Here is a 26839-nt window from a genome sequence, read left to right as displayed (position 1 = left end):
CTTAATCATCCAATAAGCTGCTTTGCATAAATAAGTTGTTTTAAATAAGTTGTTTTTGAAAAAGAGATTGTAATAAGCTCTTTTGGATGAATAAGCTGTTTTCAATAAGCTGTTTTTGAAAAAGAGGTCGTCATAAGCTGTTTTGGATGAGTAAGCTGTTTTGAATAAGCTGATTTTGAAAAGAGGTCGTTAAAAGCTGATTTGCATAAATAAGCTGCTTTGAATAAGCTGTTTTTTGAAAAGAGGTTGTAATAAGCTGTTTTGGATAAATAAGCTGTTTTGAATAAGCTGTTTTTGAAAAAGACGTGGTAATAAGCTGTTTTGAATAAGCTGTTTTTTGAAAAGAGGTCCTAATCTGCTGTTTTGGATAAATAAGCTGTTTTGAATAAGTTGTTTTTGAAAAAGAGATTGAAATAAGCTGTTTTGGATGAATAAGCTGTTTTTTATAAGCTGTTTTTGAAAAAGAGGTCATCATAAGCTGTTTTGGATGAATAAGTTGTTTTGAACAAGTTGATTTTGAAAAAGAGGTCGTTAAAAGTTGATTTGCATAAATAAGCGGTTTTGAATAAGCTGATTTTTGAAAAAGAGGTCGTAATAAGCTGTTTTGAATAAGCTGATTTTGAAAAAGAGGTCGTAATAAGCTGTTTTGGATGAATAAGCTGTTTTGAATAAGCTCATTTTGAAAAAGAGGTTGTTAAAAGCTGATTTGCATAAATAAGCTGTTTTTGAAAAAAAGGTCGTAATAAGCTGTTTTGGATGAATAAGCTATTTTGAATAAGCTGTTTTTGAAAAAGATGCGGTAATAAGCTGTTTTGCATAAATAAGCTGTTTTGAATAAGTTGTTTTTTGAAAAGAGGTCGTAATAAGCTGTTTTGAATAAGTTGTTTTTGAAAAAGACGTGGTAATAAGCTATTTTGCATAAATAAGCTGTTTTGAATAAGCTGTTTTTTGAAAATAGGTTGTAATAAGCTGTTTTGGATAAATAAGCTGTTTTGAATAAGTTGTTTTTGAAAAAGAGATTGTAATAAGCTGTTTTGGATGAATAAGTTGTTTTCAATAAGTTGTTTTTTGAAAAAAGAGATCGTAATAAGCTGTTTTTGATGAATAAGTTGTTTTGAATAAGCTGATTTTGAAAAAGAGGTCGTTAAAAGCTAATTTGCATAAATAAGTTGTTTTTTGAAAAGAGGTTGTAATAAGCTGTTTTTGGTAAATAAGCTGTTTAGAAAAAGTTGTTTTGAAAAGAGATCGTAATAATTAGGTTATATTTAAAATTGTCAATTTGAATTATTATGAGGGCAAAATTGTCAATTTATATGTTTAACCCCCCCAAAACCCCCCAATTTGGGGGAACTTTAAAATTGAACAAATGAAGCCCTTCTGAACCCCCCAAAACCTTTCCCTTGTTTTTTAAAACTCGCAAACAAGGGTTTACCTCTCCATAAGTCTTTCCTTCCCCTCCCTTCCCCTCCAAAACCCAACTCGCAAACAAAGCCTTAAAAAAAAATTAATTTATTATATTGGATAGACTATATAAATCACAGACCTGAGGCTAGTTTCTCCTCCCAACTAGTATTTATTGTTGACACTATCCAACAGTTGAAAATTGCAATGATAACATTATTCCATATTAGAGTTAACTTTCACTGGTAGTTCCGTGTCAAGGATGAAGAATCAAAACATGAAGAAGTAATCATTCAAAACCTAAACTATACTATCTTCATAAAACAATGCATTCTTATTAATTAAGCAAGATTTTACTTAATCTAGGGGTAATCCAATTGATTTGAGAATGGGACGTTAAGATCACATCACAAGAGGATTTAGAACTTGTCCAATAAAGAGTACCTGTTGGAACATGTGTGGAAATTGAGTTAAAAAGACTAAACACAAATTCTCATGTTGGGTAGAACTAGTGTTGTGTGAATTGAAAAAAGTGGAAGTTCCACATCGGATAGAACACACACATTAGTAGTGTTTATATAGTGGGGGTGTACCTCTAATTAATGGGGGTACATAAGCACTAGAGAAAAATATATATTGATATATATTTTATTATTTAGATTATTTAGAAATGATAAATTAAATAATTAATTTAATCATTATTAGAAAGTGCTTTCTTAGTCCCCAAGTTTTGCTAAAATATTTTTGTACTAAATCTAATATATTTTGGTACTCAATTGAGATATTTTTGTACTAAATTTAGAAATGATAAATTAAATAATTAATTTAATCATTATTAGAAAGTGCTTTCTTAGTCCCCAAGTTTTGCTAAAATATTTTTGTACTAAATCTAATATATTTTGGTACTCAATTGAGATATTTTTGTACTAAATCTAATATGTGAATTACTTAATGACAAAGTAATGTATTACTTGTTCCCAAAGTTTATCACTTATTAGTTGTGAATTTTCTCTATAAATAGAGAGCTCACACAGTGCATTCCACACACCAAATAGTTTCATTGAGTTGTCGGGAACTCTTTCTCTCTTCTCCCCTTTTTGACTTGTGTTGACGAGTCTTTCATCTCTTCTCCCTCCTTCGACTTGTTTAACAAGTCCTTCTCCTTTTTCTACTTCTTTCTGTCCCTTCGGAATTAAGAGTGTTCTTAAGACCATAGTCCCTTTTCGGTTTAATGGCCCTTCGGAATTAAGAATGGTCTTAAAAACGTAGTCCCTTCGATAATATAAGTCCCTTCGGAATAAAGAGTACTATTAAGATCATAGTCCCTTTTCGTAATAATAATGTCCCGTCGGAATTAAGAATGATCTTAACGGTATATAAATTATTTCAATAATTTTCTATTTGAGGAGAAATGGTGGTAACACCATATTTGAGTGGTCATAGTACCGTATTGATAGTTTGGAGAACTTAAAGGTTAGAATGGTGGAAACACCATATTTGAGAGGTCTTAGCACCATAGAATGGTAATAATACCATATTAAAGTGGTTTCAGTATTAAAGAGTGGTCTTAGTACCATATTTGAAGGTGTAATTCTCGAACGGTTTTCTACGGTGCAGTAGTTAACCGCACAGTTGTAGCTGGGCTTGTTTTATCCTGGAGGCGGCATGGTTGATAGTCTACCTTGCACAATTTTGGGTAGTGCCACGAAACGTCTTAAAGAGAGCGACCTGGTCGTGACTCAACCTAGTAACAACTTCGGTAGATAATAGAATTTGGAAATCCAAATACAACAGTTTGGAAATCCAAAAACAACAATTTTAAGACGTTTCGATTTGCTATGTCTACCGAAGAAGTTACTTATTGAGATTACGTTGGCCCTAAATACATTAAGGATAAATCAAGCTATAGAAATACATCTTTCGACTGAAACGATGAAGTGCTTATTATTTAAAACAACAACACTATGAAATTCACATATCTCTTTTTGGTAAAATGTGGAGTAAATTGTGGGTATCTATATTTGTCCCTGGACACCAACATGGTAATATCCCAAAATTCTTAAGTCTCTTGTGACGTTGATGGCAATGATAATTTGGCAGTATTATTTTAAGCATACGGTTTTAATTATGGTTATCTTGGTTCCTATGTACTGTTTTAAGATTTGACATCGCACATGAAGTGTAAATTATGGAAAAATTGCAGCCACTTCACTTGAAAAACAGTAACAAGAAAATTATGCTTCTAACAATATTGAGAGTTCAAGACTCCAATAAGTGCAACAACATTGTTAGAATATTTGGTACCAGGGATGAACCACAGACCGATCAAGCCAAAATAACTGCAACCTATAATTGTCCAAAAAGAAAATTAATTTCATATTTTTATTGAATAAGACTGAGTTAACTCAGACTTAAAGAGAGACTTGTGTATCATGCATTCTTGTGGGAAAAGGTTGTGCCTTTGATGACATGTTCAATATTAAATTCTCTTTCTATATAAGTTGGGTAATTTTAATGTTTGACATATCAAAATTTATCACGTGAACATACATTTAATTTTAAATTTGAGTAACTTGGATTTAATTCCAAAGTTATATGATTAAACAATTTTATTTTTTGCAGTCAAGATAAATGAACCAAAAGTTCATATAAATTGCAGTCAAGATAAATGAACCAAAAGTTCATATAAATCAATGTTTAGAGAATTTGAATCTCTAAACTTAATATTATGATATGTGTAAACTTGATGGCACATAACCTAGAAATGATAAAATGATTTATCATATTTATTGATGACTGTGAATTTTGGAAAATAAAATTGATATGCTTGAATGTTCAATTTTTTATAACAAAAATTGAAATTTATAGAGTACCCAAGTCTAAGAACAAAAATTCTAATTAAGAAATTTTTGAAGAAAGGACAATCCAACTTGTCTTATTTTTGAACTTGGGATTGTCTGAACTATATTTGGATTCTGGACCCCGAGAGTTGAACTCACTAGTAGAGCCTATGAATGTGTATTCGTCGGGTATGCGATAAATAACGAAACATAGGTTTTATGACCTAAATGTTAAAGTGATCATAGAATTTAAAAGATGTCGATTTCTATGTAAAAGTTTACCCCTTTAACTAAAGAATAGTGGGGGCACTAGTGGGGGGCTCTAATGGGAGCACGACATTAGTGGGGGCAAAATAAATTCCCTTCTAAAAATTAAGAACTAGTGGGGGCACTATATCTAATCACATTCATGTAATTAGAAATAGTTATGAAAACATCAAACGAGATGTTATAGAACCTCAAGGAGGTAAGAAAGCTAAAATTGCTAAAGAGTATGAACTTGGTTTATACATTGAAAGAAGATTCATTAAGCCTTAAAGAAGTTATATCCTCATTGGATGCTGAATTATGGCAAAAGCAATAAACGATGAAATGAATTTTTCAGAGTCTAACAAAACATGACACTTGGTTGACTTGTCTCATAGTTGCAAAACCAATCGGTTGTATTTGGATTTTGGAAAAAAGGAACTAAAACCTGATGGTACGGTTGATGAATACAAGGCTCTCCTTGTAGTCAAAGGTTTTAGACAAAGAGAAAAATATAGACTTCTTCGACATTTATTCACCAGTCATGAAAATCATATCCATAAGAGTACTAGTCCCTTTAGCCGCCGTTCATAACTCGATAGTACTACAAATGGATGTGAAAGTTGCCTCTTTTTATGGTGAACTAGAAGAAGAAATCTATATAGAACAACCTGAAAAATTTTGTGATTCATGGACAAGAAAACAAGGTATGTAAGTTAGATAATTCTTTGTATGGTCTAAAATAAACTCCTGAGGAATGGCATGAAAAAATTGACATTCTAATGCTATCGAATGAGTACAAAGTGAATGAAAGTGACAAAGAATATTTGCACGATCATATGTCTCTATGAAGACAACTTGCTCATATTTGGTTTAAAGATTCATGTTATGAATTATGTGAAATCATTGTTTATCAACAACATTGATAAGAAAGACCTAGACAAAGTTGAAGTAATTCTTGGTTTCAAGATTACTAGATCATAAAAGAGAACCTTTTTGACAAATCTCACAAAGTTGAGAAGATCTTAAGGAAATGTAACTATTTGACCGTAAACTTGCAATCATATATTATGATCCAAGTGTTAGAACACTTGAGATGGAGTTAGAAAAACAGAATATGTGAGCATTATTGACAGTACTTAGGTATGTCATTGAATGTATTAGACCCGACATTGCTAATGTCGTGAAACTCTTGTGCAAGTTTACTAGTAGACAAATGAGAAGCATTGACATGCTATTGAAAGAGTCATGAGGTGCCTTAAGAAGACTATGACTCTAAGATTAAATTATGAGGAGTAACATATTATATGGTACAAGATATAAAATAGAACATCTTTCAGATGAATATTTAGCGACTAGTGTTTGCACATTGAGCATCACTAGAGGAGTTATTTGTTGAAACAAATGATATTGACTCAGTTCACTATGGAATGAATCTGAGTTGAGAACACTAGAGAAAACTAGTGAAGAAGCAAGTTGATAAGATGCTTGCTAATTGAGAACCCTTAGTGGGTAAAACTGTTTCCGAAAGTGTTAATTTATTGTGATAGTCTGCAGCTATTACAAAATTGAGAATCGTTACCATAATGGTGAGAGACGATTATTTAGGCACGAACACATAAAGAATTAGAGAGCTAGCTACTCTCAAAAGGAACAGTTAAAGTATATCGTGCACGTACGGATAAAGAATTAGTTAATCCTTTGATGAAAGGAATTACTGGAAAGAAAGTCCTAAACACATCCAATAGGATGGGACTAATGCCCAAAGGTCACAAGTGATGGTAACCCGACCTACATGACTGGAGATCCCAAGAAATAGGTTCAATGGGTAATAACAAGTCACAAGTGATAGAACATGCTATGTTAAAAGTAAGAAAGCATGATTCCTGCAGCGATAGAAGGATGAGATAATAGAAACTCTTAATGAGATCTATACTCTATTTTGAGTGGAGTACATAGCTACAGGAGTACTCTTGATAGACTCACCTCTACGAATGTGGAACTAAGGGCCGGTTCCTATGGGATTCGGGGCAGAATACCTAGAGCGTTCGTTAAACCGGGATACACGTGCAAGGCCATAAACGCACGAGCTTTTAGAATACACCTTATGAAAAGGTGTGTGTGTGGGTTCTATGTCTGAGATAGAGTTCAATGCTGTAAGCAACTCTTGTTAATCAGAATTTTACTCGCTATGAAAAGGTTCAAGTTGTAGGTGACACCTTTGTTTACTAGCAAATCTTATGGAGACGTTTTTGACGTTATTTATGAAACCATATTTTAAATTCAAGTGGGGGATTGTTGGAACATGTGTGGAAATTGAGTTAAAAAGACTAAACACAAATTCCCATGTTGGGTAGAACTAGTGTTGTGTGAATTGAAAAAAGTGGAAGTCTCACATCGGATAGAACACACACATTAGTAGTGTTTATATAGTGGGGGTGTACCTCTAATTAATGGGGGTACATAAACACTAGAGAAAAATATATATTGATATATATTTTATTATTTAGAAATGATAAATTCAATAATTAATTTAATCATTATTAGAAAGTGCTTACTTAGTCCCCAAGTTTTGCTAAAATATTTTTGCACTAAATCTAATATATTTTGGTACTCAATTGAGATATTTTTGTACTAAATCTAATATGTGAATTACTTAATGACAAAGCAATGTATTACTTGTTCCCAAAGTTTCTCACTTATTAGTTGTGAATTTTCTCTATAAATAGAGAGCTCACACAGTGCATTCCACACACCAAAGAGTTTCATTGAGTTGTCGGGAACTCTTTCTCTCTTCTCCCCCTTTTTGACTTGTGTTGACGAGTCTTTCATCTCTTCTCCCTCCTTCGACTTGTTTAACAAGTCCTTCTCCTTTTTCTACTCCTTTCTGTCCCTTCAGAATTAAGAGTGTTCTTAAGACCATAGTCCCTTTTCGGTTTAATGTCCCTTCGGAATTAAGAATGGTTTTAAAAACATAGTCCCTTCGATAATATAAGTCCCTTCGGAATAAAGAGTACTATTAAGATCATAGTCCCTTTTCGTAATAATAATGTCCCGTCGGAATTAAGAATGATCTTAACGGTATATAAATTATTTCAATAATTTTCTATTTGAGGAGAAATGGTGGTAACACCATATTTGAGTGGTCATAGTACCGTATTGATAGTTTGGAGAACTTAAAGGTTAGAATGGTGGAAACACCATATTTGAGAGGTCTTAGCACCATAGAATGGTAATAATACCATATTAAAGTGGTTTCAGTATTAAAGAGTGGTCTTAGTACCATATTTGAAGGTGTAATTCTCGAACTGTTTTCTACGGTGCAGTAGTTAACCGCACAGTTGTAGCTGGGCTTGTTTTATTCTGGAGGCGGCGTGGTTGATAGTCTACCTTGCACAATTTTGGGTAGTGCCACGAAACGTCTTAAAGAGAGCGACCTGGTCGTGACTCAACCTAGTAACAACTTCGGTAGATAATAGAATTTAGAAATCCAAATACAACAGTTTGGAAATCCAAAAACAACAGTACCGTTCCAGACAAATCTTCTCTGATAAAAAACAAGAAAGGGTAGTCAGCTACAAAGTCAATCGGAATCGGCGGAGGGCTGATAAGCCCACTACCACAAGTCATAGGGGTATACAGTGCGAGCACCGCAGCAGCTTTGGTTCCTTGTTCATTTACTTCAATAAAAGACTTGTGGAATACTTCGGAAACATAAAGGTTTTTACTCGTAGGAGAGTCCACCATTTATGTCAAACCTCCTTTAGATAAAGGTAAAACCACTCCTAGCTCCTTAAGCATATTAGAAGTTTCAAGCTCAAAAGAAATTTTGAATCTTGGAATTCTGAAGTCACCTACTCGCACTGTGTGTTTAGGACATATATGTTCCAGAAACTCAGATTCAGAAGCTACCTTTTCAGTCAAAGCTAACAACCCATCTTTTGCATCAGGAAGAAAAAAGTACATAGAGAAATAACACTTATCACTTTGCCTATAAGCATCATGCTTATAAAAAAGACGGAGGACCTTAAAACCATCAAAAACACTAATAAGTTGTCTCTCCCGGCTTGTCATGAAGGGAACCTTTACTGAGCTGCCATTAAGAAGGTTAAAATCATAGTCTTTTGTTTTTGAAGTATCAAACCCCTGTAACCATGCTCCTTTGAAGTATAGTGCATTTGCAAAGATGAAGTTGGTTAAACTTTTATCCGAGTGGAGTGGAAGTAGATTTTTTATAAGGCCATTTGTCTTTTTTTCAGCCCACAAATTCACTTCTTTTCTCACTTCAAGAGCCTTTAAAACAATATCAAATATAAATTAATAATTGAAAAAAGATCAATTGAATTCTTTTAGTGAGCATTTCAATAGAAGAATTTAACTTTTTCATGATATGATTGTCACATATTTTGTTGCTAAATTGGTTTGATACATCAAAGATGAATTAATACCTTACAACAAATAGGTGAGACTGAATTGCAAAACAGCATTCATTTAATTAGCAAAACATTGATTGTTTACATAGAAGTTGATATTTGTTATGTACATAAGTGCTAAAGGATCAGGTGGGTTGTTTTGTCTTTACTGCAGGTAAATATGGACATAATTTTCTATTCAAATCCAATTAAACTTGGAGAAACCTAAGGTTTGGTGTCACAGAAAATCCTTTTATGAATCAAGTTTGAGAGTTCTTTTGTGTATCAAGTTTGTATATGATCAGAATGCAAACCATTTCATCACACTAAATTAAATATATAAAACTTACAAAAATAATTACTAACATATGTGCCTTGTCTCCTTTGTGTTGAAATTACTAAAAAAATTCTATTAATAGAAAAAGACAAGAATAAAAATGAATATTTAGGTCACAGTTTGTTTGAATATACCTTGTTCACGAAATCAACAGAGGCAATATTGGCTTTGAAATCAGTAGCCACAGTTTGTTTGAAGGAAGGTTGAAGAGAAAGTGATTGTTCAACCCACATACCATTGATAAAAGATAGCAGAGGTCCGCCGGCTGCAGTGGCATCGGCAAGCACGTAAGAAACGAGTTGAGAGGACAAGGATTTGAGTTCATCAGTGGATTTGGATTGGAGGAAGGTGAGAAGTTGATCTTGTGTGGGACCCTCTGCGCTGATAAGTGTTCAAAAGTGATATACTTCATATGGTAGTTTAGGCATTTTAGTGACTTGTTTTGCAAGATTCTCCATGGAAAACTCCAATTATTATGCAAATATGTCATTTATGCTTTTGAACCTTATTCTACCCTTTTTGTGCAGGAAAATACAAGCAAGGAGCAAGAAACGTCAAAGTTCAAATCCATACGCTATTAGCGTGATCAAGAGATGCCAATGTCCAGAGACATACGCCAATAGCGTACCTGGGGCGTGATTCTGGAGCACTTGTGAAGAATTCGCTATTAGCGAATATTACGCTATTAGCGTAATCACTCCAGACAGATACGCTAATAGCGTACCTGGAGCGAAGCCAAGGAGAAGTTGTCAAGAAATACGCTATTAGCGTAATTGCTCCAGAGAGCTACACCATTAGCGTGGTTTGAGCTACACCATTAGCGTATACATGTCTATGTGTAGCTATCATCTACTCTTGTAGTTTGAGGTAATCAAATAAGATATTATGTAATCCTTTGATCTTTTAATATATAAGGTTCTAGCTTAATGATTCAATATTGTTGTTATTCTTGTTCTTAATGCTTTCAATGAGATTCAAGATGATTTGGACACGAACTCTTGAATCTATAACTAGAATAACAATCTATCTTAATTTATATCACTCTTGACAAGTTTGTAAATCTTTGATAATCACTTTTAATCAAGAACTTAATGCTTTTGGACATTTAATCAGGCTGGACACGGTCGATTAAGTTATCCGATCGTCTTTATTATCGTTTAAAGGATTTGGACACGAATGTTTAAACGATACTTTAGAAATAACGATATCGCTTTGGACACGAATGATATTGTAGAAATGATTGTGATAATATTGGTTATAAAGCTAGAATCCGTTAATCGATCGAGAGATTGCTGCTATTATGCTTGGTTGATTTCTTGAGCCGCAAGCGAAATAGTTCTATCTCTTTTCGCTTTTATTTTATTGTCAATTAGAAGTAGTTTTACAAACAAACAATTTATATCCAAACCCTTAATGTGAACTATTGTGAAAATGCTTATGATTAACGCAACTCCCTGTGGAAACGATCCTATATTATACTCACGTGTATATAGTTTTATGACATGTAAAAATCTTACATCAAAATGGCGCCGTTGTCGGGGAGTAACAGAATTTTATCATAAGTAATGAAACAATTTTGTCATGTTAAGCAATTTTGCACAAAATTCTTTCATGCATATAACATACACATATAACATTCATTAATCTTTTTGTGCTAACCACCTGGTATAATCTTTGTGAACTTTGTTTATGCGAGGTATCGTTGCTAAAGATCAACTTCAGTTTGATCCTGAGATTGAGAAAACTGCTCGATTACTTAAAGCTAAAGCAAAGGAAGCTAAAAGGTTAGCCAGGCTGGCTCAGCCGGGATCTTCCATCTTTATTCCTTCACCTTCTGGTTCGGTTCATACATTATCTCCTAGTGGGTCTCCACACTCGTCTGCACCATCATCTCCGAAGAGTGAACCATTTCTAGTCATGGCTAATGAAAGTGAAAATGAGAATGCACTTCCGTGTTGGGTTAGTCCAAGGAGGCTTGCTAGTCTTGGAAATCAAAATACTAAGCAAGTTGAGTTGAAGTCGGGGTTAATTCATTTGATAACTCAAAACCCTTTCACTGGTATGGATCATGAAGAACCCTATAAACATCTCACCAATATCTATGTTATGGCCGGAACACTTGGTTTGAAAGAAGATGAGGAAGAGAATATGTTTGCTAAATTATTCCCTCATTCTTTGATTGGGAAAGCTTAGGAGTGGTACTTGGATCAACCGACCTCTTTGATGAAGAATTGGAATGGCTTGGAGGCAGCTTTTCAAGAACGTTTCTTTCCGGAGGATAGGCATCTTGAAGCCAAGACATCTATTACAACTTTTGCTCAAGGTTCTAGTGAGACATTATGTAAGGCATGGGAGAGGTACACATCTTTGCTAAGGAATTGTCCGAAGCATGGTTATGATAGTCAAATGCAAATCCATCTCTTTCGTCAAGGGCTTCAAGGTGAGTCCAAGACGATGTTAGATACAAGCTCAGGTGGAGCTCTTATGTTGAAATCTCCTGCTGAAGCCGTGAAGATCATAAACCAAATGGCGCTCAACACTCGCAAATCGTCTCACAACCGGAATCCTTCACAACGGAAAGCCGGTATTCTTGAATTGGATGCAAATGATGCGGTGTTGGCTCAAAACAAGCTCCTCACTCAACAAATGGAGGCTATGCAAAAAGAAATAAGAGCCATGCCAAAGCAAATCTTAGAATCTCTTCAAAAAGAAGACGGAACTTCTCAAGTGAACACATGTGAGCTATGTACGGGTGATCATCCCACCGGTTTTTGTCCAGCACCTGGTTCTTTTGAAGAAGAAGAGGTCAATTTTGTGGGAAGCCAACAACAAAGGCCCAACCAACCTCAAGGGCAACAAGCCGGTAGCTCAAACCAACCAAGATATCCGGGTAATCCAAACTTTCAAAGACCAAACCCATTCAACCAACCATAGAGAACACCATACAACTACCAATATCCACAACCAAACTTCTACCAACAACCATTCAATCAATTCCAACAACCATTCAATAACCAATTCCAATATTCACCACAAAATAACCCACAACCACCAAATAGTTCTCAAAGTACCGATGAAACCTCAAAGCAATTTATGCAATTGTCAATGGCCAATCAAAAGAATACCGATGCGTCTATCAAAGGCCTTGAGACACAAGTCGGTCAATTGGCTCAACAAATGGCTCAAGGTAATCAACAAGGAGGACCGTTCACCGCCAACACTCAACAAAATCCTAAATCATAGCAATTAAAAGCTATAACAACAAGGAGTGGCAAGGTGATTAGTGAGGGGTTAGGTGATGTTATTGAAGGGAAAAAGAAGGTTGTCGAAGATGTTGTCGAGGAGGAAGATGTAGTGGAGTTAGAGAAGGATGTAGATATAGAAAATAAAGGACAGTTAGTTGAAAAACAAAAAAATGAAAAAAGAGAAATAGTTGAAGAAGAGGAGATGGAGAGAATAAAAAAAGATGTGCTGCAAGGAAAAGGCAAGAAGAAAGAAGTTGAGAAGAAAGTGGCTACTCAACAATACCGTATCCACATGCTCCATCAAAGAAAGATAAAGAGCATCAATACTCAAGGTTTCTAGAACTCTTCAAGAAATTGCAAATTGATATACCATTCTCAGAAGCCTTGGAGCAAATGCCGGTCTATGCAAAATTCATGATAGATATCCTTTCCAAGAAGAGAAGAATCAACGATGAAGAGACCATCCAAATTGATGCCAATTGTAGTGCTATCATTCAAAGAAGTTTGCCTAAGAAAGAGCAAGACCCGGGAAGAGTCACTCTACCGGTAGCTATTGGCACAACCAATGTAGGTAAAGCACTACTTGATCTTGGATCAAGCATAAATCTCATGCCTTTGTCCGTTGCCAAAAGAGTTGGCAACCTTTGTATCAAGCGGACTAGGATGAAATTGCAATTGGCGGATAAATCTTTTGCAACACCACTAGGAATGGCCGAAGATGTTCTTGTAAAAGTGGACAAATTTGTTTTTCCGGAGGACTTTGTGGTGATGGATCTTGAAGAAGATGAGGATGTGCCTCTATTAATGGGAAGGAATTTCATGCAAACAGCTCGGATGATGATTGATCTTGATGATAATATCATGAAGGTTAAAGTAAATGATGAAGAGGTTACTTTCAACATCCGGGAAGCTTTGAAGCACTCAAAAGACAAGGGTGCATGCTTCAAAATGGATGCAACTGAAGAAGTCATCTTGACAACTCGGAAGCAATTGCATAAAAGGACACCTCTTGAGAGTGTTTTGATGGATGCACTCAATGCTATCGATGAAGATGAAGCAAGAGAAATTGAAGAGTGTTTGAAGGAGCTAGATTCTTTGAAAAAGATTCCTCCACATGAAGCCATACTTGAAGAATTGAAAGCGGAATCTAATGAAGAAGCAAAAGTTGATGACACCAAGGTAGAGTTAAAGGTTTTACCATCAAATTTGAAATATGTTTTTCTAGAGAATGATGGTACCAAACCGGTGGTCATTACTAGCTCCTTGTCCATCGATGATGAAACAAAGTTGGTAGAGATCCTCAAAGTCAACAAGGAAGCGATAGGGTGGAATTTATCCGACTTGAAAGGGATACGTCCATCTTATTGTATGCACAAGATTATGATGGAAGAAAACTTCAAACCGGTAGCACAACCGCAACGCCGCTTGAATCCAAACATGAAAGACGTGGTGCGCAAGGAAGTAGTGAAGTTGCTTGAAGCCGGCATGATCTATCCAATCTCGGATAGTGCTTGGGTAAGCCTGGTTCAAGTAGTTCCCAAGAAAGGAGGGATGACGATGATTACCAATGATAAGAATGAATTGATCCCAACAAGAACCGTCACCGGATGGAGGATGTGTATCGATTATAGAAGACTTAATCAAGCAACAAGGAAGGATCACTTTCATTTGCCCTTCATGGATCAAATGCTTGAAAGACTCTCCGGTCAATCCTTTTATTGCTTTCTTGACGGTTACTCCGGTTACAATCAAATTGTCGTGAACCCCAAAGATCATGAGAAGACGGCCTTTATTTGTCCTTTTGGTATTTTTGCTTATCGAAGAATGCCATTTGGCTTGTGTAATGCACCTGCAACTTTTCAACGGTGTGTTCAAGCCATATTCTCCGATTTAATTGCTAAGTGCATGGAGGTGTTCATGGATGATTTCTCTATTTTTGGATCATCATTTGATATGTGTTTGAAGAGCTTGGATACCGTGCTGAAGCGGTGTATTGAAACTAGTTTGGTGCTCAATTGGGAGAAGTGTCATTTCATGGTTACTGAGGGTATTGTCCTTGGTCACAAGATTTCTTCTAAGGGTATTGAGGTAGACCAAGCTAAGGTCGATGTTATTGGAAAGCTCCCACCACCGGTGAATGTCAAAGGTGTTTGTAGTTTTCTTGGCCATGCCGGTTTCAACCGGAGATTCATCAAAGACTTTTCAAAGATAGCAAAGCCAATGAGCAACTTGCTCAACAATTATAAGTCTTTTATTTTTGATAACGATTGTCTTTTTGCATTTGAAACTTTGAAAGAGAAGTTGACCACAGCACCAATAATCATAGCTCCTAATTGGGACTTAAATTTTGAATTAATGTGTGATGCTAGTGATTATGTTGTTGGTGCGGTATTGGGTCAACGTAAGAACAAAATTTTTCATGCTATTCACTATGCAAGTAAGGTTTTAAATGAGGCACAAATCAATTATGCCACCACTGAGAAAGAATTACTTGCAATAGTTTATGCAATGGAGAAATTTCGTTCTTACTTTATAGGTTCCAAAATTGTTGTCTATACTGATCATGCAGCTATCAAGTATCTCCTCACTAAGTCCGATTCAAAGCCACGGCTCCTCCGATGGATGTTGTTGCTACAAGAGTTTGACTTAGAGATCAAAGATAAGAAAGGCATGAAGAATCTTGTAGCTGATCACCTTTCAAGGTTGAAAAACAATGAAGTGACAAAGAATGAACCCGAAGTTCTTGAAGAATTTCCCGATGAAAAGTTGCTTGTAGTCAATGTGAGACCTTGGTTTGCCGACATGGTAAACTACAAAGCAACTGGGTTCATTCCTGAATATTATACAAGGCAATAATGCAAGAAGTTCCTCCATGATGCTAATCAATATGTATGGGATGATCCATACTTGTTCAAAATTGGAGCGGACAATCTCTTGCGTAGGTGTGTAGATGATGAAGAGGCAAAGAAGATCCTATGGCGATGTCACAATTCAACCTATGGAGGTCACTTCAACAGGGAAATAACTGCCGCAAAGGTACTTCAATCCGATTTCTATTGGGCAAATTTTTTTAAAGATGCCAATTCACATTGCAAGCATTGTCATGAATGTCAAAGAACCGGATCAATGTCAAAAAGAAGTGAGATGCCTCTACAAAACATCCTTGAAGTAGAAGTGTTTGATTGTTGGGGTATAGATTTTGTTGGCCCTTTTCCTTCATCATTCTCCAATGAATACATCTTGGTAGCTGTTGATTATGTCTCAAAGTGGGTGGAAGCCGTAGCATCACCTAAAGCCGATAGTAAGACGGTAGTGAAGTTTCTAAAGAAGAATATTTTCACCCGGTTTGGTACACCAAGAGTTCTCATTAGTGATGGAGGGTCACACTTTTGCAACACACAACTTGCCAAGGCCTTAGATCACTATGGAGTCAAGCACAAGGTGGCATCACCTTATCATCCGCAAACAAATGGACAAGCTGAAGTTTCCAACCGGGAGATCAAAAGAATACTTGAGAAGACGGTCTCTACATCTCGGAAGGATTGGTCGGCTAAACTTGATGAAGCTTTGTGGGCATATAGGACTGCTTATAAGTCTCCTATATGCCTCACTCCCTTTCAAATGGTCTATGGTAAATCTTGTCACTAACCGGTCGAGCTCGAACACAAAGCATTTTGGGCACTCAAGTTCCTAAATTTTGATCAAGAGAAGGCCGGTGAAAAGCGAAAAGTTCAAATGCATGAGCTTGAAGAGATGAGAAATCAAGCTTATGAATCTTCAAAACTTTACAAGGAGAGGCTCAAGAAATACCATGACTAGAAGATCATCCAGAGACAATTCATGCCGGGGGAATTGGTATTGCTTTTCAATTCAAGGCTAAAACTTTTTCTGGGCAAATTGAAGTCTAAGTGGTCCGAACCTTTCATGGTTAAAGAGGTTAAACCATATGGAGCTGTTGAACTAGAGGATCCAGTTACAAAAGCCAGCTGGACAGTGAATGGGCAGAGACTTAAGCCCTATTTCGGTGGTGGAATTGATTGGAGTTTGTCGACGATTTCACTAATCGAACCATGATTTCTTCAAGTTAAATGCGTCAAGCTCATGACGTAAAACAAGCTCTTGCTGGGAGGCACCCAGTTTTGTAAGTATTTTAATGTTTATAGCATGTAGTAGTAGATCATAAGCATTCAAAGCAAAAATGAAACAACTTTGAAAAACTGATCCTGAAGCTTTTCGCTATTAGCGAAAATTTCGCTATTAGCGTGAAAGCTCCAGAAAGCTGCGCTAATAGCGTGTTTCTTCAGAACTTGCCCAGATTTTCAAAATTTTTGATTATTTTTAAATGTCCAATTGCATTTTGTGCTAATTCTTTCCATACAATATGTTGGTATTTCCTGGTTGTTTTGCAGATGGCACCTAAAAATCCACCTAAGACCACCGGTACCAAACGTCCCAGAGGAAAATCTGCCTCCACCTCAGCTGTACCCCAACCAGATAACCGTTTCCCCACACCAGCCTATTATGCCAGGTTTACTAAGATGAGACAATACAAGACCTGGCATGAAAAGACCTTTGACATACACCCATATGGTGTACACTTAGATATGCTCCATATATTCTTTGATCGCAAATGGAACAAACTCATCTATCCTGCAACTGAAATTAACACTGACCTAGTGAGGGAGTTCTATTGCAACGCTGTGCCTGATAGCTCACCTACCACCATAGCTGATGATTTTGCCTAGACTTCCTTTGTGAGAGGGAAGGAAATCCCTTTTGATAGAGATTCAATTAATATTTTCCTGAACAATGCCTTGGACCTTGAACCATCCCCTGATCCCACTGTACCTACCTTGTGTACGTATGGTAAAAGAAATGCCCAAGGAAGCTGGAAGTATGAGCAGATTGAGAGGGATATTATGAACAAGGGTAGGTACTTTGTTAGGAATGACAAAGGAGAGATCAAACATGCACTCACCAAAGAGATGAATGCTAATGATGTGCCCAGAGCCCACACTTCTGATGCCCCAAAGGCTGTTCTCCCACTCATCTGGTGTATCATGAAGGGAGTTCAGGCTGACATTGCTAGGATCATAGCCAATGAGATGAAGCATGTGGCTTTAAAGTGTGCCACAGGTGCGAAGAAAGTTGCTTTGATCTTTCCGGGACTTATCATGGGCTTGCTTAAGGCCAATGGAGTGACCATTTCTGGACCCTTTGATGAAGACATTGAGGGCACCATTACTGACAGTGCTATTCGTACCTGGGAGCAAATGCCGGTCTATGCAAAATTCATGAAAGATATCCTTTCCAAGAAGAGAAGAATCAACGATGAAGAGACCATCCAAATTGATGCCAATTGTAGTGCTATCATTCAAAGAAGTTTGCCTAAGAAAGAGCAAGATCCGGGAAGAGTCACTCTACCGGTAGCTATTGGCACAACCAATGTAGGTAAAGCACTACTTGATCTTGGATCAAGCATAAATCTCATGCCTTTGTCCGTTGCCAAAAGAGTTGGCAACCTTTGTATCAAGCGGACTAGGATGAAATTGCAATTGGCGGATAAATCTTTTGCAACACCACTAGGAATGGCCGAAGATGTTCTTGTAAAAGTGGACAAATTTGTTTTTCCGGAGGACTTTGTGGTGATGGATCTTGAAGAAGATGAGGATGTGCCTCTATTAATGGGAAGGAATTTCATGCAAACAGCTCGGATGATGATTGATCTTGATGATAATATCATGAAGGTTAAAGTAAATGATGAAGAGGTTACTTTCAACATCCGGGAAGCTTTGAAGCACTCAAAAGACAAGGGTGCATGCTTCAAAATGGATGCAACCGAAGAAGTCATCTTGACAACTCGGAAGCAATTGCATAAAAGGACACCTCTTGAGAGTGTTTTGATGGATGCACTCAATGCTATCGATGAAGATGAAGCAAGAGAAATTGAAGAGTGTTTGAAGGAGCTAGATTCTTTGAAAAAGATTCCTCCACATGAAGCCATACTTGAAGAATTGAAAGCAGAATCTAATGAAGAAGCAAAAGTTGATGACACCAAGGTAGAGTTAAAGGTTTTACCATCAAATTTGAAATATGTTTTTCTAGAGAATGATGGTACCAAACCGGTGGTCATTACTAGCTCCTTGTCCATCGATGGTGAAACAAAGTTGGTAGAGATCCTCAAAGTCAACAAGGAAGCGATAGGGTGGAATTTATCCGACTTGAAAGGGATACGTCCATCTTATTGTATGCACAAGATTATGATGGAAGAAAACTTCAAACCGGTAGCACAACCGTAACGCCGCTTGAATCCAAACATGAAAGAGGTGGTGCGCAAGGAAGTAGTGAAGTTGCTTGAAGCCGGCATGATCTATCCAATCTCGGATAGTGCTTGGGTAAGCCTGGTTCAAGTAGTTCCCAAGAAAGGAGGGATGACGGTGATTACCAATGATAAGAATGAATTGATCCCAACAAGAACCGTCACCGGATGGAGGATGTGTATCGATTATAGAAGACTTAATCAAGCAACAAGGAAGGATCACTTTCCTTTGCCCTTCATGGATCAAATGCTTGAAAGACTCTCCGGTCAATCCTTTTATTGCTTTCTTGACGGTTACTCCGGTTACAATCAAATTGTCGTGAACCCCAAAGATCATGAGAAGACGGCCTTTACTTGTCCTTTTGGTATTTTTGCTTATCGAAGAATGCCATTTGGCTTGTGTAATGCACCTGCAACTTTTCAACGGTGTGTTCAAGCCATATTCTCCGATTTAATTGGTAAGTGCATGGAGGTGTTCATGGATGATTTCTCTATTTTTGGATCATCATTTGATATGTGTTTGAAGAGCTTGGATACCGTGCTGAAGCGGTGTATTGAAACTAGTTTGGTGCTCAATTGGGAGAAGTGTCATTTCATGGTTACTGAGGGTATTGTCCTTGGTCACGAGATTTCTTCTAAGGGTATTGAGGTAGACCAAGCTAAGGTCGATCTTATTGGAAAGCTCCCACCACCGGTGAATGTCAAAGGTGTTTGTAGTTTTCTTGGCCATGTCGGTTTCTACCGGAGATTCATCAAAGACTTTTCAAAGATAGCAAAGAGAATGAGCAACTTGCTCAACAATTATAAGTCTTTTATTTTTGATAATGATTGTCTTTTTGCATTTGAAACTTTGAAAGAGAAGTTGACACCGCATCAATAATCATAGCTCCTAATTGGGACTTAAATTTTGAATTAATGTGTGATGCTAGTGATTATGTTGTTGGTGCGGTATTGGGTCAACGTAAGAACACAATTTTTCATGCTATTCACTATGCAAGTAAGGTTTTAAATGAGGCACAAATCAATTATGCCACCACTGAGAAAGAATTACTTGCAATAGTTTATGCAATGGAGAAATTTCGTTCTTACTTTATAGGTTCCAAAATTGTTGTTTATACTGATCATGCAGCTATCAAGTATCTCCTCACTAAGTCTGATTCAAAGCCACGGCTCCTCCGATGGATGTTGTTGCTACAAGAGTTTGACTTAGAGATCAAAGATAAGAAAGGCATGGAGAATCTGGTAGCTGATCACCTTTCAAGGTTGACAAACAATGAAGTGACAAAGAATGAACCCGAAGTTCTTGAAGAATTTCCCGATGAAAAGTTGCTTGTAGTCAATGTGAGACCTTGGTTTGCCGACATGGTAAACTACAAAGCAAATGTGTTCATTCCTGAATATTATACAAGGCAACAATGCAAGAAGTTCCTCCATGATGCTAATCAATATGTATGGGATGAGCCATACTTGTTCAAAATTGGAGCAGACAATCTCTTGCGTAGGTGTGTAGATGATGAAGAGGCAAAGAAGATCCTATGGCGATGTCACAATTCAACCTATGGAGGTCACTTCAACGGGGAAATAACCGCCGCAAAGGTACTTCAATCCGGTTTCTATTGGCCAAATTTTTTTAAAGATGCCAATTCACATTGCAAGCATTGTGATGAATGTCAAAGAACCGGATCAATGTCAAAAAGAAGTGAGATGCCTCTACAAAACATCCTTGAAGTAGAAGTGTTTGATTGTTGGGGTATAGATTTTGTTGGCCCTTTTCCTTCATCATTCTCTAATGAATACATCTTGGTAGCTGTTGATTATGTCTCAAAGTGGGTGGAAGCCGTAGCATCACCTAAAGCCGATAGTAAGACGGTAGTGAAGTTTCTAAAGAAGAATATTTTCACCCGGTTTGGTACACCAAGAGTTCTCATTAGTGATGGAGGGTCACACTTTTGCAACACACAACTTGCCAAGGCCTTAGATCACTATGGAGTCAAGCACAAGGTGGCATCACCTTATCATCCGCAAACAAATGGACAAGCTGAAGTTTCCAACCGGGAGATCAAAAGAATACTTGAGAAGACGGTCTCTACATCTCGGAAGGATTGGTCGGCTAAACTTCATGAAGCTTTGTGGGCATATAGGACTGCTTATAAGTCTCCTATACGCCTCACTCCCTTTCAAATGGTCTATGGTAAATCTTGTCACTAACCGGTCGAGCTCGAACACAAAGCATTTTGGGCACTCAAGTTCCGAAATTTTGATCAAGAGAAGGCCGGTGAAAAGTGAAAAGTTCAAATGCATGAGCTTGAAGAGATGAGAAATCAAGCTTATGAATCTTCAAAACTTTACAAGGAGAGGCTCAAGAAATACCATGACTAGAAGATCATCTAGAGACAATTCATGCTGGGGAATTGGTATTGCTTTTCAATTCAAGGCTAAAACTTTTTCTGGGCAAATTGAAGTCTAAGTGGTCCGAACCTTTCATGGTTAAAGAGGTTAAACCATATGGAGCTGTTGAACTAGAGGATCCAGTTACAAAAGCCAGCTGGACAGTGAATGGGCAGAGACTTAAGCCCTATTTCGGTGGTGGAATTGATTGGAGTTTGTCGACGATTTCACTAATCGAACCATGATTTCTTCAAGTTAAATGCGTCAAGCTCATGACGTAAAACAAGCTCTTGCTGGGAGGCACCCAGTTTTGTAAGTATTTTAATGTTTATAGCATGTAGTAGTAGATCATAAGCATTCAAAGAAAAAATGAAACAACTTTGAAAAACTGATCCTGAAGCTTTTCGCTATTAGCGAAAATTTCGCTATTAGCGTGAAAGCTCCAGAGAGTTGCGCTAATAGCGTGTTTCTTCAGAACTTGCCCAGATTTTCAAAATTATTGATTATTTTTAAATGTCCAATTGCATTTTGTGCTAATTCTTTCCATACAATATGTTGGTATTTCCTGGTTGTTTTGCAGATGGCACCTAAAAATCCAACTAAGACCACCGATACCAAACGTCCCAGAGGAAAATCTGCCTCCACCTCAGCTGTACCCCAACCAGATAACCGTTTCCCCACACTAGCCTATTATGCCAGGTTTACTAAGATGAGACAATACAAGACCTGGCATGAAAAGACCTTTGACATACACCCAGATGGTGAACACTTAGATATGTTCCATATATTCTTTGATCGCAAATGGAACAAACTCATCTATCCCGCAACTGAAATTAACACTGACCTAGTGAGGGAGTACTATTGCAACGCTGTGCCTGATAGCTCACCTACCACCATAGCTGATGATTTTGCCTAGACTTCCTTTGTGAGAGGGAAGGAAATCCCTTTTGATAGAGATTCAATTAATATTTTCCTGAACAATGCCTTGGACCTTGAACCATCCCCTGATCCCACTGTACCTACCTTGTGTACGTATGGTAAAAGAAATGCCCAAGGAAGCTGGAAGTATGAGCAGATTGAGAGGGATATTATGAACAAGGGTAGGTACTTTGTTAGGAATGACAAAGGAGAGATCAAACATGCACTCACCAAAGAGATGAATGCTAATGATGTGCCCAGAGCCCACACTTCTGATGCCCCAAAGGCTGTTCTCCCACTCATCTGGTGTATCATGAAGGGAGTTCAGGCTGACATTGCTAGGATCATAGCCAATGAGATGAAGCATGTGGCTTTAAAGTGTGCCACAGGTGCGAAGAAAGTTGCTTTGATCTTTCCGGGACTTATCATGGGCTTGCTTAAGGCCAATGGAGTGACCATTTCTGGACCCTTTGATGAAGACATTGAGGGCACCATTACTGACAGTGCTATTCGTACCTGGGAGAAGAGGGAGCAGAGGGCAGCCCAGTACCACTTTTCTGATGACGAGGGTGGCCCATCTGAGGCCACTTTTGATTTTGCTGCTTTTCAAACTTTTATGCAGGAACAACAGTTGCACAACCAGTATGTGCGGAACCAGAATTCTTTCATCATGGATCAAAATGAGGCTGTTTACCGGAGCAACATGGGCATCCATCAGGATCTATATAATGCTCATATGTATCCGGGGAATGCTGATTACCCGGTTATGACACCTGAGCAGTACCAGGCCTATGTTCACTGGCGTGAGGGCAGGCCAGGTCCTTATGTGGGGGTGGCAGATGTGGATGATGAAGCGACACCTGATGATGCTGGAGATGATGCTGGTGATGATGCTGGAGTTGGTACTGAGGACTTAGACATGGATGAGGCAGATGACGCAGAGGATGATGATCAGTGATCATTTTTTCTGTTTTTAGTGATGTTTTCATTTATGCTTTTGAACTTAATGTTTTTAATTTGCTGTTGGTACTTATTTTAATTTCGGTGTATTTTGTACTCTTCGAGCACTGTGGTTTTTAGTGCTCGACTTGATACTTTGGTACTTTATGTCGGTTTAATAATTTAGCTTTTTATTGGTTTAACTAACAATGGGATGAATTTTTTGTTTTAATCTTGCTTGTGTCTTTTGAAAGAAAAATTTGCTCATGAACATTAAAGTTGAAGTGCTCAAAAGAGCCAATTATTGAGCAAACAAACAGGTGAGTGATAATGATATTATTTGTGAGAAAGCGCAAAGCCAAGGTATTGGTTTCCCGTTATTCTAGGTTTTTACTAAGAATTTGAAACTTGTACTTTGCACAAAATATATCTCATCTAATTCTTGTCATAAACATAAATATTTGTGAACCACTTAGTACTTAACCTAATTGTGAGGAAGCTTCAATTTGTATATATGCTGGAGACCGATAATCACCGTCTAACTTGTTTTTGTTATGTTAAATCTGATAATTATTTTGAATTGTTTGAAAGCATGGAAAGGATCAAGGCACTTTTTGAATTGAGTTAACCAAATTGACCACATAAATCCTACTTGTGAGAAGAGTGTGTATCGGATACCCCAATATGAGCCAAACGAATCAAGTCCTCAAACATGAACTGTCAATATTCATAAGCACAATGCTCATTGAATTTGCCTGAATTTTTTCAAAAATCCAGTTCATGCTTGACTCATTTTAGGACTTTGATATTTTCACTTTGTTGAACCCTTAACTTTATTGTACTTTGTCCCTTGCCTTAGAATAGGGGAACATTCAATTAGAGTTTTGTTGTATTCAAGTTGGGGAGAAAAGGAGGCATTATATGTCAAGTATCTTGGTGAATTGTTAGAATAACCTGACAACATTGAAGAAAAGAAAAAAAAATTGTACATATGAAAAAGAAAAGAAAAGAAAAACAAGAAAAAGAAAGAAAAATCAAAAATAGAATAAGTTGTCAAGGTTATCAGTTAGATTGTTTATCACCAAGGGTTTGTAATGATTGGTAGGGAAGATTATGGATTTCAGTTGTTGATACGAAGAATGTTCCTCTTTGATAGGCTTTCTGATCAATTGCCCCACATATGACATTTCTTTTGTAGCCCGTCTAAGTTATAACCCTCTAAAGACCTTTAGATCCATGCTTTTGTGCTTTTTGAGATTATATTTGGATGGACACCTAACTTAATCAGGATGTTAGCATGATTGTTGGATGTGTGTTCATTACCCTCGCTTTTTGTTATTATATTTCATCTACTTTCAAAGAAGTGTGTTAGGTGTGGTTCATAGATAGTTATGTTTATGTTTTGAATTTCATGATGTATAGTTTGTGCTTAGGACATATTTCACATTCATAGTTTGCACTTAGAGTAGCGGACGACTTCATGCTTGCCCGCATAATCATATTTGAATCACCATTTGAAAATTTTTGTTTTGGATTGTTTGACACGGTGTTGAAAACCATGTCCAAAGCCTTGTAAGTTTCCATTTCGATTGATTTGTTTAAGGACAAACAAAAAGCCAAGTTGGGGAGAGTTTGATAAGTGTTCAAAAGTGATATACTTCATATGGTAGTTTAGGCATTTTAGTGACTTGTTTTGCAAGATTCTCCATGGAAAACTCCAATTATTATGCAAATATGTCATTTATGCTTTTGAACCTTATTCTACCCTTTATGTGCAGGAAAATACAAGCAAGGAGCAAGAAACGTCAAAGTTCAAATCCATACGCTATTAGCGTGTTCTACGCTATTAGCGTAATCAAGAGATGCCAAAGTCCAGAGAGATACGCCAATAGCGTACCTGGGGCGTGATTCTGGAGCACTTGTGAAGAATTCGCTATTAGCGAATATTACTCTATTAGCGTAATCACTCCAGACAGATACGCTAATAGCGTACCTGGAGCGAAGCCAAGGAAAAGTTGTCAAGAAACACGCTATTAGCGTGATATACGCTATTAGCGTAATTGCTCCAGAGAGCTACGCCATTAGCGTGGTTTGGGCGAAGCAGGGCAAAAAGGACCAACATGGAAGGCTTCCATTGGCCATTAAATAGGCCGACCTACTGCGCTATTAGCGTACATTTCGCTATTAGCGCAGGTGCAAAAACTTAGCCCATTTAAATAGCCATTTTATCTCTCTTTTAGGTCATTCACTATTCCATTAGATATTTTTCATACATTCTAAGAGAGAGGTTAGATCTATTTCTTGAAGAGAAACACAAAGCAAGTGATTTAGGAGTAGATTCAACCCTAGATTCATTGAGACATCAAGGATCTTGACATGGAATCTTCATCTTTCCTTCATCCTTTGCATAGTTTACATGTCTATGTGTAGCTATCATCTACTCTTGTAGTTTGAGGTAATCAAATAAGCTATAATGTAATCCTTTGATCTTTTAATATATAAGGTTCTAGCTTAATGATTCAATATTGTTGTTATTCTTGTTCTTAATGCTTTCAATGAGATTCAAGATGATTTGGACACGAACTCTTGAATCTATAACTAGAATAACAATCTATCTTAAGTTATATCACTCTTGACAAGTTTGTAAATCTTTGATAATCACTTTTAATCAAGAATTTAATGCTTTTGGACATTTAATGAGGCTGGACACGGTCGATTAAGTTATCCGATCGACTTTATTATCGTTTAAAGGATTTGGACACGAATGTTTAAACGATACTTTAGAAATAACGATATCGCTTTGGACACGAAGGATATTGTAGAAATGATTGTGATAATATTGGTTATAAATCTAGAATCCGTTAATCGATCGAGAGATTGTTGCTGTTATGCTTGGTTGATTTCTTGAGCCGCAAGCGAAATAGTTCTATCTCTTCTCGCTTTTATTTTATTGTCAATTAGAAGTAGTTTTACAAACAAACAATTTATATCCAAACCCTTAATGTGAACTACTGTGAAAATGCTTATGATTAACGCAACTCCCTGTGGAAACGATCCTATATTATACTCACGTGTATATAGTTTTATGACATGTAAAAATCTTACAACATGCGCCGGCCGCAATTATGCTGAGCATAATGTGGAGTGACAACGGTGAAAACACAACGTTATTTTCTTTGTATTCTTCTTTGGAGAACAAATGTTTGGCAACGGTCAAAGAAACCTTGGTTAGGTTGGTCATTGATTCGCTGTGGAAATTCATTGCTCTTCTGATTGAAATTGAACCCAATTCACTGCGGAAATTCATTGCTCTTCTTAATGAAATTGAAACCAACTTTGAAGACCTAACAGGCACAACCGAGAGTGTTTGCAATCAGGTAAAATATGTAATTAAAAAGTCACCTCACAAATATTTGTATTTATAGTTTTAATCAAAACCAAAAATTGATATAAAATGCAGTTCATAATTTATACATGTTAGTGCAATAAAAAGAGTGCAAAGACAGACACGTGAGTATGACTCGGTTATTAATTTTGCACTATTAATCTTTTTTTTTTGGTTACAAAAAGGGTGGAAGAGTGCACTATTAATTTTGATGGGATCCGATGCATTAATGCTGGTATGATCGCACCTATTTGCATTATTAATCTGATTCTATAAACTGAATTCATTATTTTAGTTTAGCCAATGACTTTTGTCAAACCTCTTGATTAGAAAGGTAAAACTACATTTCCTTCAACATATTTTTTTTTGGAGTTTCCTTCAACATATTAGAAGTTTCAAACCTAAAAAA

The 26839-nt window shown here is 36.9% G+C and overlaps 1 pseudogene; it reads right to left on the bottom strand.

Annotated features, from left to right (window-relative positions):
• Nucleotides 1-1803: 1803 nt before the first annotated feature.
• LOC146937955 (serpin-ZX-like) lies at nucleotides 1804-26307 on the bottom strand (annotated as a pseudogene).
• Between the last annotated feature and the right edge of the window lie 532 nt (nucleotides 26308-26839).

This window comes from Medicago sativa, chromosome 3 (assembly GCF_051527215.1).
Source record: "Medicago sativa cultivar Bolivia chromosome 3, Bolivia_mono, whole genome shotgun sequence".
NCBI classification, from domain to species: Eukaryota; Viridiplantae; Streptophyta; class Magnoliopsida; order Fabales; family Fabaceae; genus Medicago; species Medicago sativa.
Note: the sequence above shows the minus strand (reverse complement) of the source record. Positions and strands in the feature narration are given on the sequence as shown.